The sequence below is a fragment of the Macaca thibetana genome, chromosome 11, assembly GCF_024542745.1.
Source record: "Macaca thibetana thibetana isolate TM-01 chromosome 11, ASM2454274v1, whole genome shotgun sequence".
NCBI classification, from domain to species: Eukaryota; Metazoa; Chordata; class Mammalia; order Primates; family Cercopithecidae; genus Macaca; species Macaca thibetana.
The window spans coordinates 76,155,757-76,170,362 of NC_065588.1; the positions used below are offsets into that span (position 1 = coordinate 76,155,757).

The window sequence follows — 14,606 nt, forward strand, 5'->3', positions numbered from 1 at the left end:
GCAAAAATAGGTCACAAGTTCTTGAACCACTCACTCTATACTATGAGCCATAGATATTTGCTTATAGCTTTATACTTTTGGTTTAATTAGGCAGAGACAGAGAGGGAAAGTTGAGAGCAAAGTTCATTACTGAATTTATACATGAGACTCAATCATCAATCCAAAGTTCACTTAGAACTTTCAATGAAACTGTGAAGGTTTTAATCCTGTCCAATGCATTGAAGTCCACATAAATCCCATATAAGTTAATTATTTTGAATAGATATGTAGCTTAAATATCTCAGAACACATACCATCTTTTTTTTTACTCTGTATCCCTTAGGCAACAGCAATGTGTTGAAACTCTTTGTAGGGTATAGCTTTTGTTCTTGCCAACTGAATATCCATGAAGTCTATCCATGAAGTGACTCATATTTCCTCTTGACTACCATCTACTCCTTCCCCCTCTCAGTCTTGCAGTGTAAGTCATGAGGATAGGGACCAATTCTCAGAACCATTTGCTGTATCTTTGCAATACACCCACTCCCACCCCCTGCAGCCTCCCTCCCTGACACCAACTGTCATTGCACTTGAATCCTAAGGCATCCTCAACCTCACTCCAGTCTTCAGGGCCAATATTGAAGAAAGGCAAGAGTCGTCTAAAGAATTCTATGGTGCAGCATCATGATTTTTGTTCCTAAGTTGGTTTCTGATTTTGTGCCTCAGTTCTGATGATGGGTTATCCACCCTGATAGCTGAATCCTGTCACTATATGTAAACTTGTCTATTCTCTGAAAACCTAACACTTTGCCTTTCTCTTATTTGATACTAGAGATTTAGATTATGACTGTATCAGTTGTCTGACTTCACTGGTACTACTGACCTGATTTACTGTCTCTCTTTGTTTTTCTGAAAACTCTTGGGAAACTGGACTACAGTCACTAGGCATCTCATAAGTAAGAGTGTTCCAGGCTAGGTGCAGTGGCTCATGCCTGTAATCCCAGCACTTTGGGAAGCCAAGGTGGGAGGATTGCTTGAGGCCAGGAGTTTGAGACCAGCCTAGGCAATAGCAAGACCCCATCTGTGACTTATTTCCTTGTAAAGAGCACCTGAGGAACTACTCTCCTATGCTACCCCAAATTTTTTGTTGCAATGTTCCAGATACTGACTATTGCCAACTCACTGGGACATCTCCCAGCATCTGTAGCTGAGTTGAATCTGAATGTCTGCCTCACTTCCATAGGTGAGTCTCTTACTAGAGGCTAACCCCTGCTCCCTCTTTTTTTTCCTGCTGTTTACTGGAACTTAGCTGGAAGAGTCTCAAGGCATGTAAAACTAACTTTTTATTGTCTTTCCCAATGTCTAACAGGGCATCTTGTTCAGAAAATAGTTGAATAAGCATGGCCATTTGAAAATTAGTATCAGATTTCACTTTGTTTGAGAGCTCAGATTGATTTACAAAAGAAAACTTGTACCTTAATATCTGTTTTAAATGAGAAAAACTTGAGAATAATGAGTCTGCATCTTCAAAATTTATTAAGAAATAAAATGTCAAAAGTTCAAGTTCAGAATGATGTATATTTAAATGCAGCATCCAACCTGTTTCATTTTGGTGCTAACAACTTTTGAGTATGTTCCATGAAACCTCAAACAGCTTTTCAATTGTGTTTTTAATTTTGTTATTAAACTGTTTCATAGAGATTACAAAGAAAGAAGGAAAGACAGAAAGAGATAAAGAAAAGGAAGGAAAGAAAGAAGAAAGAAGGAAGGAAGAATTAATGAAAGCAAAAAAGAAACACAGAGAAAAAGAAAAACAGAAAGAAAAAAAAAGAGAAGAAACCAACTGGGTTCCTTTATAGTCCCCTGATGGGTCTATATCAGTCTCTGGGATCCTAACTCTACTGTAAACACAATATTGGGAATTTATTTTGAAAGGACTAGAAATTGGGTTTAACTTACTTTATTATGTGTCAAGTTTCAGTTGCCAGAAACATTCTGTCTATGGAGAAAGAAAATAGATTGTTTTGCTTCCTAAGGAAATGCATTGAATTTGAAGTATGATGACTGAAAGTACGTTATGTTGGAAAGTTAAATGCAAGTTAACCAAATGCACATGGGATTGAAAATTTCTCTAAAGGTTCTTTGTGGATTTGGGTATACAACATTGGCACCCCCCACCTCTTTTTTTTTTTCTTTTATCTTCTTTTTCTCTCTTTCTTTCTTTCTTTCTTTCTTTCTTTCTTTCTTTCTTTCTTTCTTTCTTTCTTTCTTTCTTTCTTTCTTTCTTTTTCTTTTCTTTCTTTTTTCTTCAAATAAGCTTATCAGCCTTGCATAGGGATGTTTTCTGTGTCTGGGTCCTAAAGTAGCAAATAGATTTAGCTGTGAGGGAGTCAATGCAGAAGGAAAACAGTAAGATAGAAAGCAGAACAAAATACTGTTATAATTGCTTTAAATGCAGCATCACGAGCTATTTGCATTTTTGCCAATTTACTTAATTAAGCAACAGAATATGAAAAGTAGCTTTCAAGGGCCTCTCTGTCTCAGCCCAAAGGCAGACATGCGAACAAATAATTAGGATATAATGTAATGGCAAATCATAGTGGAATGAGAGACAAATTGTCTCCTGGATAAGTGAGTCATGAAGGCTTCAACAGTATAAGTGATGTTTGAACTGTGTCTCAAAGGGTGATAAGAATGTGCTGGATGGAGGGGAAAAGAAAAGCATTGTAGGGCAGTGAATAGCTAGAGCAAAGGCACTGATCTGTGAAAGTACAGGACATGTTGAGGGAAACAGTGAATGACCTGGTGTGGTTCTAGAAGTACACTATGTTGGGAAACATATACTATGTTAGGAAAAGGGTTCTTGGCATGACGTGGCTAGAAAAGTAGATTAGAATCAAGTGATGAAGAACCTTCTATGTAGATCATATGATTTTGGACTTGATCTCAGGGTCCTCTGAAGTTTTCTTTTAATTCAACATAAGTTTAATATTAAGAATACACATGATTTTTTTTTTGTCATAGTGAAACAGGCCATTTGGAGAAGGGACATGTGGGAGTAATTCATTTCTTTGCTGAACGCGGCCATTATTTATACTTTTTCTGAGGTTTCTAACATGATAATATTTCCTTACATTTATCTACCACCATTCCAATATTGTTCCATTGCCCACTAGTTGTGATCTCCACACATTCATCAATCAAAGATTCATAAAGGTATCAGATCACCACAGTATTCCTTTGGCATGTCTGACACAACTTAATTTTAATGACAACTTCTTGTCCATAGTTTTTTCTCTCCAGGAGGATGAGCTTTGCTCATGTTGGCTACTTACCAGGCTCAGAGCTGCCTTGAAACAGAATTTGCAGCCTCCCTCATGTGCTTGTGGTATCATTAAAGGTTTTTAAGCAGAGGAAACCGCCACTTTCTGGGTCATTGCCATTTCTCCCTCATGCTCTGTAACCCCACCTCAGCAGTATACTACGTGATCTTTTTATTTCCCCCTACTATTCCTCCCAAACTCTCACAGCTTCCTTAATACCCAGTCAATTGCCAACATCCTCTTTCTTCAAGCAACTGGTGATTATCTTTGCTTCCCAGAATGTATTTGATCCTTAGAACATCCATAGTTTTAAAAAATCTTACTAACCAGACAGTTAACATCCTTTTCATGGTCATCCATGGTTTGGTGGTCTTGGACATATGACCTCCATGTCAATTCAAGCAAGATCTGCACCCCTATTAGAGATTAGAATAACTTTTAATAAATATTTATTGAATACCCATTATGTGAGGGATGTCATAGGCATTGAAAGACAATGATGAATAAAACAAATGAGACATCTGCCCTCAGGAGTTTATAGCCTGTAACAGGTGTGGGCAAACTACACCGCATGGGTCAAATCTGGCCCACCATCTATTTTTGACTATAAAGTTTTATTGAAACACAGCCATATTCCTTCTTTTGTGTATTACCTATGTCTGCTTTTATGCTACAAAGTGAGAGTTATATAGTTGCAGCAGAGACTATGTGACCTGAAAAGCCTAAAACGTTTACTATTTCACCCTTTGCAGAGAGAATTTGCTAATCCTTGGCCTAAACCATGCTTCTTGAACAATCTGTAATGAAAGATTAGTTAAAAATTTAAAAAATATATTGTAGACATGTTTTCTAGCTTTTAATAAAAGTGAGTTTTTAGAAAAACAAACAAAAAAATCAAACATACAAAATACAAGCTCGGAATACTATGTGAAATTGTTATATAAGTTTCTAAATACTTAATCTTAGTTTCTGTATTTATCTCCTGAATGATGAGTAATAAATAGTTTGCAGACAAGCACCCATGAGCTTTGAGACCACACTTTGAGTAGTGCTAGCTTAGAAGTGAAGACAGAAATCAAGCAAATAATAACACTAATAATTATCCTAGATCAAATTTTACTAATAGCTATGACTAAAAATCATAAAGTGATATGAGGCTTAATTTTAGGGGAGACCAAGATAGGGTTTTCTGAAGGGATGAACTTTTTACTGAGATTATACAGTGAATGTGAATTAACCAGAGACAGAGTGTGTGTCTTTGCTGGAGTCTGATGATGTTAAAAAAACATCTATGGCAATGGAAATACATGTGTAAAAGCCCTAGGTGGGAACGAGCAGGAGAATAGGGTCTAGAGGCAGAGAACCGAAGGCTATTTCATGCCGACTTCCTGGAACTAAAAAGAAAGGAGAACCCTAACTTTCCATGCCTAAGTAACAAAAGGACCAGAGGCTACTCCCTTTGCAAACCCGCTATCTTTTCTGCGCGGCAGATGGGAAATTGGCTGTCGGCAACAAACCATACTGATTATGGGTCCAGTCTTCATTTGCAACTTTGTAACTTCACTCCAACCTCTGAATGGTTGCTGTCCACAACTAATCAGACTGATTGCGGGTGCAGTCTTCGTGTGCATAGAGGTACTTTGTAACTTCACTCTAGCCTCTGATTGGTTGCAGAAAGCAACGTTTGCACAGGAGTGTGAACTTTATAATTTCACTTCAGCCTCTGATTGGCTGCTTTCTGCAACCAATCAGACTGATTGCAGGCTACCACTTCATTTACATGAGGTGAGTATGAAGTGGCCAATGGGAAACTTCTAGTGGGTATTTGGACCCAAGAAGATTCTGTATCCAAGCCCTTGAGCAGCTGTTTGGGCTGCTGCCACACTGTGGAGTGTACTTTCATTTTCAATACATCCCTGCTTTCGTTCTTTTGTTGCTTCATTCTTTCTTTGCTTTGCTGGACGTTTTGTCCAATTCTTTGTTCAAAACGCCAAGAACTTGGAAAACTTGCGGTCAAGACCCTCTACCGGTGACAGGCAGAAACTTACTATGTGTCTGTAACTGTGTTAAACACTTTATATATATTTCTCCTGTAATACCTTCTTCAATCTCTAAGGTCGTTATCATCATCTCACTCATGCTTTTCATCATAAATTAAGCAATTCGTTAACATGCCCTTTTTATCATCTGTTTTATAGATGAGAAACCTGAGGAGTAGAGCTGTGAAATAACATTCAATATCACTTAGGTGGCTAGTGAGGCATAGAGTTGGAATTGGTTTCCAGGGGTATTTGATATCACAGTCTGTGCTTTTATCTATTGTGCTATGCAAGTATCATTTTTAATCATAATAACCCATGATTTCAACCCTGGAGGCATTTGCGTCTAGTTTCCAGCAATCCTAAAGAACTATCTTAATTTTACTGTCTTCCTTGGCAAAGCAAGAACATATAATTAGCTTTATCAAATTTCCAACAATTTCCACATAAGTGAAGAACCAGGCTAGTCAATGAAGACTAGAATTAGGTACCACAGCCTTTGGTAGTACCTAGTAGGAGAGGTATATGGCTTGTATCAGAATTAGGTTTGTCTGTGAGTAATAGAAACCCTAAATAACACTTGCTTCAAGACTCAAACTTTTTTCTCTATTATGGAAAACTCCCAGACAGCTTATCCAGAACTGTATTCCAGGAAGTCACCAAGACCCGTATCTTGTGTTCTGACATCTGTAGCAAGCCATCTCATACTCCAAGATGACTGTTTGGACACTGTATTCATTTCTCAGGGCTGCTGTAATAAAGTACTACAGACCAGGTGCAGTGGCTCACACCTGGAATCACATCACAGCACTTTGAGAGGCCAAGGGGGGAGGATCACTTGAACCTAGGAATTTGCGACCAGCCTGGGCAACCTAAGATGACCCCTATCTCTACAAAAAAATATTTTTAGGCCAGGAGTGGCGGCTCATGCTTGTAATCCCAGCACTTTGGGACACCGTGATGGGAGGATTGCTTGAGGTCAGGAATTTGAGACCTGCCTGGTCAACACAGTGAGACCCCATCTCTATTTAAAAATATATATATAGATATAATTACAAACATATAATATATTTATATATAGGATTATATATAATATATAGTGTTATGTATTAAATATGATATATAATATATACTATATAATGTACAGTATGATCTGTATTATATATATGTTAAATATGTATATCTTTAATTAGCCAGGCGTGGTAGTGCACACCTGTAGTCCCACCTACTCAGGAGGCTGAGGTGGGAGGATCACTTGAGCCTGGGAGATTGAGGCTGCAGTGAGCTATGATCATGCCACTGTACTCCAGCCTGGGTGACAGAGTGAGACTCTGACTATAAATAAATAAATAAAGTGCTACAAACTAGGTGGTTTAAAATAACAGAAATTTATTATCGTAGCTCTGGAGGCTGAAAGTTCAATGGTAAGGCCTTGGCATCACCAAGGTTTCTCTGAAGAATGTGGGCGATCCACTTCTTTGCCTCTTCTAGCTTATGATCTTTGCTGGCATTCCTTGACTTCCTTGACTGGCAGATCCATCGCTTTTATTTCTGCCTCTGTCATCACATGACTATGTTCTGTCTGTGTGTCTCTACATCATCTGTCCTCTGTCTCTGTGTCTTCACATGGCATTCTCCCTGTCTGTGTGTTTCAAATTACCTCTTCTTATATTTCTTCTTCTGGAAATATAATGACCTCTTCTTAACTTGGTTAAACCTATAAAGACCTGTTTTCAAATAAGGTCACATTCACGAGTACTGGGGATTACGATTTCAGCGTTTTTTTAGGGGGAAGGAGGAGGTCGTAACAATTTAACCCATAACAGGTTCCAAAATCATGTTTACATTCCAACTTTCATAAATAGGAGATCATGCCTGTTTCTCTTAAGAATACTTTCTATTATATATGATGTACAGAAAAATTCTGCTTACACTGGTCCTGCATAGTTGCAAATGAGTTTGTCAGATTTGTGCCCAACTAAATCAGAGGTTCTGGTACTAAGGAAGAAGGAATGCATCCATATGCGATGACAGCAAGCAGTGCCTACCATATGGTCTATAACTACTCTTCACACCTGCTACACTTAGTCATTTCTTGATCTATTGGATTGCCATGTTTGACACTCCTACCAAAACCTTCTTCATAACACACATCACCTGTTTTAGGCTGGAACAGAGATATAGGAATTCCTGGAAGTTTTTAACAAGCCACTACCATGGTGTAGTGGGGAAATATAATTGGAATCGGATTGTAGTTGTATAACTTACTGATGTGATCTTGAGCTATTCAGTAAGTTCTAAGTCTCAATTTCCTCATCTGTGGATTGGGGATAATCATTTCTGCCTCATATAATTGCTGTATTGCTTCAGTGGGATAGTATTTGAAAGTTCCTGGCACAAATAAGATACGTTATAACTGTTAGCTATGAATCTAGACAGGAGAAGCAGGAGGAAAAGAAAAAAGGAAGGAGGTGGGGGAGAAAAATGGCTTTCTAGATATAACAGTCTCATTTAAAGAGAAGCTTGAGAAAAATGGGTATTTCCTTCAGTGTCCTTTTAAGCAAATCATGGTTCTTTTGAGACAACAATGATCTACCTACTTTCAGCAGTTCTTTTGATATGATATGTAACCACTTCACACTATAGTGAATTATTATTTGAGGAGTAGCCTTATCAGAAAGAAATATCACTAAACAGATAATATCACAAGTCCCTAAGAAGTGACAGCTATTGTGATTGCAGTAACTTAGAGGAGTCCAAATGATTTTTTGGGCATTATATAGGTAAAACATAGAACATTTCTGGCAGACATTTTTAATTTTACTTTTAAGTTTCAGGGTAAATGTGCAGGGTATGAAGTTTTGTTACATAGGTAAATGTGTGCCATGGTAGTTTGCTGCACCTGTCAACCCATCACCTAGGTATTAAGCCCAGCATGCATTAGCTCTTTTTCCTTATGCTCTCTGTCCCTTTCCCCACCCTCCCCCAACAGGCCCCAGTGTGTGTTGTTCCCCTCCCTGTGTGCATGTGCTCTCATTGTTAAGCTCCTACTTGTAAGTGAGAACAAGCGGTGTTTGGTTTTCTGTTCCTGTGTTAGTTCGATGAGGATGATTGTTTGCAGCTTCATCTGTGTCCCTGCAAAGGACATGATCTCATTCCTTTTTATGGCTGCATAGTATTCCATGGTGTATATATACCACATTTTCTTTATCCAGTCTATCATTGATGGGCATTTGGGTTGATTCTGCATCTTTGCTATTGTGAATAGTGCTGCAGTGAACATATGTGTGCATTTATCTTTATAATAGAATGATTTATATTCCTTTGGGTACATACTCAGTAATGAGATTGATGGGTTAAATGGTATTTCCAGTTCTAAATCTTTGAGGAATTGCCACACTGTCTTTCACAATGGTTGAACTAATTTACATTCCCACCAACAGTGTAAAAACATTCCTAGTCTTTCACAGGCTCGCATTTGTTGAGTATTTGTTGTTTCTTGACTTTTTAATAATTGCCATTCTGGCTTGTGTGAGATGGTATCTCATTGTGGTTTTGATTTTCATTTCTCTAATAATCAGGGATGTTGAGCTTTTTTTCACTTTTCTTGGCCACATGTATGTCTTCTTTTGAAAATTGTCTGTTCATGTCATTTGCCTACTTTTTAATGGGGTTGTTTTCTTCTTGTAAATTTGCTTAAGTTCCTTGTAGATTCTGGATATTAGACCTTTGTCTGACAGACACTGTAGCAAATAGCATTAGCTATTTGTCCCACAATATACATTCCCTCTCCCTTTCTGTGTAGTCAGTCAAATTTTTAGCTGGGACACATGGCCACCTACTAAATGACATTTTTCAGCCTTCCTTACAGGTAGATGTGGCTATATGATCAAACATTTGCAAATGGATATGAACATAAGTAACATATGCAAATTCTGGTCTTTTTTTTTTTTGAGATGGGGTCTTGCTCTGTCTCCTAGGCTGGAGTGCAATGGTGCCATCTCAGCTTGCTGCAACCTCCACCACGCTGGTTCAAGTGATTCTCCTGCTTCAGCCTCCTGAGTAGCTGGGATTACAGGTGCGTGCCACCATGCCTGGTTAATATTTCTATTTTTAGTAGAGATAGGGTTTCACCATGCTGGTCAGGCTATCTTGAACTCCTGATCCCAGGTGATCCACCCACCTTAGCCTCCCAAAGTGCTAGCATTATAGGCGTGAGCCACCACACTTGGCCCTGGTCATGTCTTTAAAAGGGAGAGATATGTCCTTCCGTTTATATTTTCTCTTTCCTGTTACCTGGGATGTGGATGTGTTGCTGAACATTTTTTGACATGGGCAACTGCTTAGGACAGCAAAACAACAAGATGACAGAAGCCTAGGTCCCAATATCAAGGAGCTGCTCTTCCAGCCAAGTTTTGCTTAAACTTGGATTGTTACATGAAAATAAACTATTTTGCTTAAATCACTGTTATTTTGGGGTTTTGGTATAGCAAATGAACCTGTATCCTAAAAATGACAGGTTTTGGTAGCCTAAAGTGGGCACTGGCTGAGTGGCCAGGCAGTGGGTACAAGAACACAGTTAATGTCATCTAGAAGGCTGTCCACATTTATTATACAGTGGAAAAATATTTGGAAAACTGCCATCCACAATAACTTGGAAAGCAGACCAAATGCTTGTGGAAGCCATAGCTTTAAAAGAAAAGGTTAAAAAAAATTCAAGGTGTTGGAATGTATTGGCTGCTTCTTTACTTCTTTCAGTAAAGTTTTCAAAACAGATATGGATTGAGTCCAGTTGCAAACAAAGATGAAAGAGAATACAACTTTCCTAAGAGAAGACTAATCATTGAGAAATTTAGGGCCCCCAGAAGGTTGAAAGAACCAATTGCTTCTGCAGTACAAATGAAAGTAATGACAAGCAGTGGCTATGAGGAGTAGATGTGGCAGGAAGATAGTTTCAGTTCCTCTTTACTGCCAGCTCCCTCCCCAGCAAGTCCAAATAAACATAATAATATTTTCAAATAGATTCTCATAAGTGTTCAATAAGGCATCTTTTACAATTTTTAATTTTTCTACTGGAAATAACAATTTCAGTAAAAGGAATGTCCTTACTATTCAAATAGAGCCTTAAGTAAATTTAGCCAGCCCAAAGATCTTCAAACTAAAATATGCACATTCTTGGGTTACAAGAAGAATTCCCAGGGGAGCACTTGGACACATATAACTTTAACTTTCATGTTTATTTTTTTGCAAAATTGAACTACCTGAGAATTTCCCCATGGTCAAGAGCCACTGTACTTATTTATTGTCTTTCCTTTCACAATTGCCCTTGTCCCACTTAACTTCAAAAGGTCTACTACTTCTCTCCCATCTCCAATCTTGTAATACTGTAAATGTACAATACTTTATATTTGCAATGATTTATGGCTAATACATATAATAACCAGATGATTTTTAATGAAACACTTAGACCATTGAGATCATAGGGAAAAACTTATTTACATAATTTCAATTTATATACATAGTTTTATTGCAAAGAAATGTGATGAAGGTGATCAATCTGAGGGTGTAAGCACAAAAATATATTATATTAATGTACAATTCTGTGAGGGAGTGAAAAGGAAACATGAATTCAAGGAACAAACGGAACTATTAAAGAGAAACTTATTGACATTTAGAAAAATGAATGATGGTAGTGTTAACTCACCATATTATTTACATTTTTTAAGTAATATAACATTTTATTTTTAAAATGTCAATATATACAATATGTTGGATTTGCCTCTTTTGCTACTAGTGGTTAGACTTATGAGAACAGTTTTATATTTAGATTTTAAAATGTTTGAGGGACTTCATAGTATCTAAGTGTTCTTCAATTGTATATTCCAAGCAAAAATGTTTTAAGACCACATGTCTTTTTCTTTCTTTCCTTCCTTCCTTCCTTCCTTCCTTCCTTCCTTCCTTCCTTCCTTCCTTCCTTCCTTCCTCCCTCCCTCCCTCCCTCCCTCCCTCCCTCCCTCCTTTCCTTGCCTCCTTCCTTCCTTCCTTCACTCCTTCCTTTCTTCCTTCCTTCCCTCCTTTCTTTCCTTCTTTCTTTCTCTTTTGTTTGGAGATGGAGTCTCGCTCTGTTGCCCAGGCTGGAGTGCAGTGGCGCAATCTCGGCTCACTGCAAGCTCCACCTCCTGAGTTCGAGCGATTATCCTGCCTCAGCCTCCCCAGTAGCTGGAACTACAGGTGCATGCCACCACATAGGGCCAATTTCTATTCCCTATGACACCTAAATTACTCCCCATAAGCCCCTTGTAGATGTGAAATTATAGCCCCTCTGTTTGCTCCTGAGCAAATAATCCTTTGTTTAGAATGGCTGATGAGCCCTGGATGGTTGTATATTGTCTAGGGAGCCAAATGAGGTCAGCAGAAGTTTTGTCTGCATGAAGTATAGAGGAGGTTAAGCTTCAGACTTGGGTATAATAGATGGTCCTTTCAGTTTAAGTATAAACAGTAACAGTAGGTTATTTGAGGTGAAGAAACATACATGGAAATGGTAACAATGTGCTCCTTTCTTCTTTTTATGAGGCTTTCCTTTTCTTTCAGAAAAGTTGAAAATATAACTTTCTTAGTCCTTCCATATTTGATACTGTCACTTGGAGATAATCTTGCTGAAACAGTGTTACTCTACATGTTTTCCTTGTATCCAAAGCAAATACCAGTTTCCAGACCTTTGTATTTTTCAAATAGGACTGTTAGAGTTCTCAATTATGAACTACATTCATTCTGCTATAGCTAGAAGGCTTGGCAAGCGTTTTATAATGGAACATTGTATACCTTATTAGGTTTGTTACTTTTTTTTTTTTTAACAATGGAGATTTGGAAGAACAAGTCAATGGAATGTTTTATAAACACTTTAGCTTGATTTTCTAATAAGGAAAAAAATTGTTAGACTTGTATTAGCACACTGATCAATTCTTAAATTATATGAAAATAAGGATAGTCATATTAATAAAACTTTAATTTCTCTTTAGCAGAAGAAATTTCCTCTCCACTATAGTTTGTACTTATTGTTCCTATTAAAGCCAACTACGAAAGACTAACAAAGTATGTTATAATTTGCCTTCTAACTGGAATATATTGATTTTTTATGTTTTACCAATTTTTTCCCATTGAAATAAGAGAAATAAGTCTTTCATGTACTCGTGAAGTTGAATATTCAGTAGGGACTCTTATCCAGCCATATTTCTCTTGGAACTGCTCATTCTACAGCAGGAATGTCTCCCTCTCCTATTTCTATGAAAATATCCACTTCCAAAGTACTAAATTGATTGGACCTAGGATTGGAGCTCTCCTCCCCTTCTCAACCTAAGCCAAACCAATCTGACTCTCTTTCAGGAATTTAGCAGCAGGGCTGAGAGACTGGAATTTGTTCTCTACCTGTGACTGAGGCTTTTGCTTATTTTCTTGAAGCTGAGGACATAGCCTGCCTTTGCAAAAGAAAAGATGTCTGATCCCTAACATTAATCAAACCAGGAGCAAGACTACAAATGGTGGCTCTCATAACTGCATTTAAATATCTGAAAGGCCACAAATTAAGAAAACAAACTACAAAATAAGTTTGTTTGTTTGTTTGTTTGAGACAGGGTCTCACTCACTCTGTTGCCCAGGCTGGAGTACAGTGGCATGATCTTGGTTCACTGCAACCTCTGCCTCCTGGGTTCAAGTGATTCTCGTGCTTCAAGCCTCCTGAGTAGCTGGGACTACAGGCACCTGCTACCATGCCCAGCTAATTTTTGTATTTTTTGTGGAGATAGGGTTTTACCACGTTGATCAGGCTGGTCTTGAACTCCTTACTTCAGGTGATCCACCCCCCACTTGGCCTTCCAAAGTGCTCGAATTACAGGTGTGAACCACCACACCCAACTCAAAATAAGGTCTTTTCTATCTTTATATCTTCACAAATAGATTTTATAACTATGTGGGAGATGAGGTTTGAACATTTGAAACTCTGTGATCCCTTGGAATTTTACAATGGAAAGTGACTTTTGGGGGAGAGATGCCACGTGGTCTTTTCCCTTTTCCATCAAGTACCAGTAAGGGCCACACATTGCATGTATATGGACACCTCAGGATCCTATCCAAGCACCACCCACAATCCTCCTGTACAGCTGCCCCTTGACTATGCTTTGGGACCAGAGGGGCACACTGACGGAACAGACAGACCCAGGGAAGAGGCTAGTGCAGGCCTTGGGAATAAACTCAGGTATTTTCTTCCCGAAAATTCTGGGGCCTCAAGTGCCCACATCATGTTGTAGAAGGGACTATGTAGGCTCTGGAAGGACACAATTTCATAAACGCATGGACTCCTTGACTCATTGGGAAGGGCACAGGTAGGGACAGGAAAGAGTGGGGCCCTCTTAAGGCCCTCTTTCATAGCTCTGCTGTTTTTCTGCTCATTTTCTGTAAAGCCACCATGGCGTTCTTATACAACATTTCTCCATTTATCTTAAGCTAGTTCGACGTGGTTTACATTAGTTGTAATAAAGGAAACCTAGCAAAATCAGGATGCCCAACTAGGAGACTTTGAATTGCTGATCCAATTAAAATTTTATTACCCGAATTTATGTATTTATGATACTTTTAGTGTACAAAGTGATTTCACATTCACTTTATAATTCCCACAGTACCTTATGAGGTAAGAATCTCTTCCCCTTTTGCAGATATAGAAACAGAAGCTCAACTAACTTGTTCAACCTGCCAAACAAGATTCCTTATGGATCTATTTCTTTCCAGACATTGATGTGCTTAAAGAAAGTAATCAGTTGGTGCTAACAGTAAAGCAAAGTGCATGTTAATAGGAAAGTATCTCTTCTCACAAAAACTATTAAGAAAAGAGAAAAAATAGGTAAAAATATTATTTTTGAAAAATAGACAAAAACATCATGCAAATGGTAGTCAGGTGTGGTGGCCCAAGTCTACAATTCCAGCACTTTGGGAGGCCAAAATGGGCAGTTCCCTTGAACCCAGGAGTTGGAGACTAGTCTGGACAACATAATGAAATCCCGTCTTTACAAAAAATACAAAAATTAGACAGGCATAGTGGTGCACACCTGTATTCCCAGCTACTCTAGAAGCTGAGGTGGGAGTATCAACTAAGCCCCGAGAGGTTACAGCTGCAATGAGCTGTGATTGCGCCACTGCACTCCAGCCTAGGTGACAGAGCAAGACCCTGTCTCAAAAAAATGTAAATGGTAAGAATCAGAGACTTCAGTTGGTA

The 14,606-nt window shown here is 38.4% G+C and overlaps 1 long non-coding RNA gene and 1 pseudogene across 2 annotated transcripts in view; one reads left to right on the forward strand and one right to left on the reverse strand.

Moving 5' to 3' along the window:
- The window catches only part of LOC126931246 (uncharacterized), a 54,865-nt gene extending 45,452 nt beyond the window's left edge, over positions 1–9,413 (forward strand). Inside the window, exon 4 of one of the 2 annotated variants that reach the window (XR_007717799.1) lies at positions 9,322–9,413. This is a non-coding gene — a long non-coding RNA (uncharacterized LOC126931246). Of the gene's footprint in view, positions 1–1,677; positions 2,253–9,321 lie in introns of those variants that run through there. The other variant, XR_007717797.1, reaches the window with a different exon arrangement.
- LOC126931243 (small nuclear ribonucleoprotein G-like) lies at positions 2,718–3,396 on the reverse strand (annotated as a pseudogene).
- Positions 9,414–14,606: the final 5,193 nt, after the last annotated feature.